Raw genomic sequence first — 3,147 nt, 5'->3', positions numbered from 1 at the left:
CTCTAAACCCTAAACCCTAAACCCTAAACCCTAAACCCTAAACCCTAAACCCTAACCCTAACCCTAACCCTAAACCCTAAACCCTAAACCCTAAACCCTAAACCCTAAACCCTAAACCCTAAACCCTAAACCCTAAACCCCAAGCTTCCTCATTTGCATGAATTTTTTCTCTCTCTAGTTTCTCTCTCTAAAAAATTCTCTCTAGCTTTGTGTGGTGGTTTTTTATTTTTCTTTGTGATCTTGTTCCAATGGTTGATAGGAAACGTGGTGTGAAGGAATCTAAGCATAGGAAAACTCGAAAATCTCGTATGCCCATCCATCGATGTATGTTCTCAAACCCTCTTCCAAGGTCTCTTCAAGGTCATATTGAGAATTATGAAGAAAATTGCAAGTTTAGAAGACTTGTTAAAGTTAATGGTCACCGTCTCCTTCCAAGCTCGTGTAGGTTGGATACGGTTCAGGAAGAGAATGGTAAAGATTGTTTCATTGATCCACCCGTCTTGGCTGGGGATGGGTGGGAATTCAACATGGGCTGGAAGCATGTTGAGGATGACGGTATAGTGATGGAAGATAAAGAGGATGGTTCTATAGCTCTTCCTTCTATTAGATTTAAACCTCCTTTAAAAAATCCTACCTTTTTGGTCGATCATGACTGTAACCAGGATGCTCCGACTGATTATCGCTCTTCTAACCCTGTTAGTAATGGTCTCACGGCTTCGCTTTGCAGAAACCAGTGTGTCCTTCCGAGCATTATGGGGATCTCTAAGACTAGGCAGGTTGAAAAAGAGTTACCGGAATCTTCTCAGGAAGTGCCCGATGTCCAGGAGCTGTCGTCTAGCTCTCGTCTTCGTGGTTCCTTGTCCTTTAGTTTTAGTCGGCCCATAGCTATCTCTGATAGCTCTGTGGCCTTCTCCCATTTTGATAATACTGCTGTCGTCTTGGAACAGAAGGGTACTGTTCAGCCGGAGTTGATCGGAGGAGCGTTGGCCGGTGTGCTTGGTGAGCCAACGGGTTCTTTTCAAAAAAGTCAACAAAAGTCTCATTCTACTTTCTTTTTTGGAGCCGTTGGGTGTACGGAGAACCGGGAAGATTTGAACTTTTTCTTTAATTGTAATCGGCAAAATGGCGTTGAGGAAGAAGATTTGGTGTCAGGATCTGGTCTGCAGCTGCAGCAAGGAAGAGTGTCCGCAGAGCCGCAAGCTAGTATGGTGGGTTTATCTCCCCAATGTCCTTTGGGTATGGAGCCTCATTTTAATAATATTAATAGCATAAAGGGGAGTACGGTGCTGTCGCTTGCCAGCCTGTGTGGAGAGGACGCCTTGGGGAACTCTAATTACCATTCGGTTAGTGCCCAGCCATTGGAATCGTTCGATCCCAACGATGAAGTTAGTCTTTCTAATGAAACTGCTGTTTGTCCTCGGAACTCGATGATTGAAGATGAAGGCATGCTGTCTAGTTTGGATTTACCGGCGGGGGTTAGTCTTACTGCTGGACTATCTAGCCCAAGGAACAATGCTGAATTCTTTTTAGACAGACCTGGTCCCATGAAGCCCAATGAATTGTTTAAGGCCTCGTCCTCTATTCTTGGACCAAGGCCGGATGTTTCCTCTTCAAGCCCAGGATGCGGTCAGCCCAGCTCTATGGATTGTGATGACTCAATTGGTCTTAATAGCCCAACAGATATTCTGATTAAAAGAAGCCCAAGTACAGCTAACAGGGCTGGCCAGCAGGCCAAAGCCTCTCTTCTCGGCCCAGTTCCTGCAGGCCCAGGTACGTTCTTTTCTCCACCCCCCCTATTCTTTCCCCTTCTTGTCTTATCCAGCCCTTTGACCTTCCTGTTTCTTTCGAGAAAAATCATTCCCGCCCCCCGTCTCTTATTTCTTCTCCTCTTAATGTTTCTACTATATTGGAGCCTAAATATACGTGCCATGCTAATATTAATACCCCTCTTGGTAGTCTTGATTCCTCTTTAAAAAAAAATCCTCCCCGTTTTAATCCCTCTAACGCGTCTAAGGCTCTTCCTCGGAGTTCTCTTGGAAGTGAAATTTCTTTGTTAGCCAAAAAAAATGTGTGGAATGGTAAAAACTCTTCTATCCTCCCTAATTCCTATGCTCATGTGCTAAGTGGGTCTAATAAGCATACTAATGAAAATTTTCATTTTATTCCTAATCTAAATGAGAATATTGATACTCCTATTGATATTCCTATTTCGGTTGTGAAAAAAAGCTGTGAAACGTATGCTATGACGTTATGTGGTTATTTTGTTGGTAGAAGACTCCCTTTCCCGGTTGTCCGCTTTTATGCTTCCAAATTATGGGTGCAATTTGGACTTGAGGATGTCCTTCTTAATGGTCATGGCATTTTCTTGTTTAAATTCAATTCCGTTGAGGGGCTTCAAAACGTTATTGATAATGGTCCGTGGTGCTTTAAAAATATCCCCATTTTTATTCAAAGGTGGCGGCCGTGGCTAAATTTAAATTCTAATTTGCATGACAAAATCCCTCTTTGGGTTAGAATCCATGATATCCCCTATGATGCGTGGAATGATGAAGGCCTAAGTTATATTGCTAGTAAAATTGGCATCCCCCTCGCTATGGATTCTTGGACTGCTAACATGTGTACTTATGCTGCGGGTAAATCTGCTTTTGCCCGTGTTCTGCTAGAAGTCCCAGTTAGGAATAATTGGATTGATGCGGTTAAAATTCGCATCCCGGACCCTGATACCATGGCTATGACTCTGTATTCTTTGCGGGTTGAATACGAATGGAAACCGCCTGTTTGCTCTCATTGTCATATTTTTGGACATTCGAATTCTACGTGTATGCTTGTGGTGTCTAAAAATGTTGATGACGTGAAATCCTCTTCTGAGCACTCAATTCCTGGAAAGAAGACTTTAGTTGATAGTGAGGGTTTTCAGACCCGTATTCACAAGCAAAGCCAAAAGCCGAAGACTTCGACGCCCTTTTTGAAGAAGGAATACAGGAAAAAGGAGACCCGTCCCTCTACATCGACCGGGAAGCAAGCAAAGGAAAAGTTAAAGGAAAAGATGACGGCCTCCCCCCGAAGTGAAGATCTGATAGCTGCAAGACCGAACCCTTCCCCAAGGGTTCCCCCCCCATCTCTATCCCCCCCATGGGTTTAGCCCCT

The sequence above is a fragment of the Cynara cardunculus genome (genome assembly GCF_001531365.2).
Source record: "Cynara cardunculus var. scolymus isolate 2C chromosome LG 8, CcrdV1, whole genome shotgun sequence".
Taxonomy (NCBI): Eukaryota; Viridiplantae; Streptophyta; class Magnoliopsida; order Asterales; family Asteraceae; genus Cynara; species Cynara cardunculus.
Note: the sequence above shows the minus strand (reverse complement) of the source record.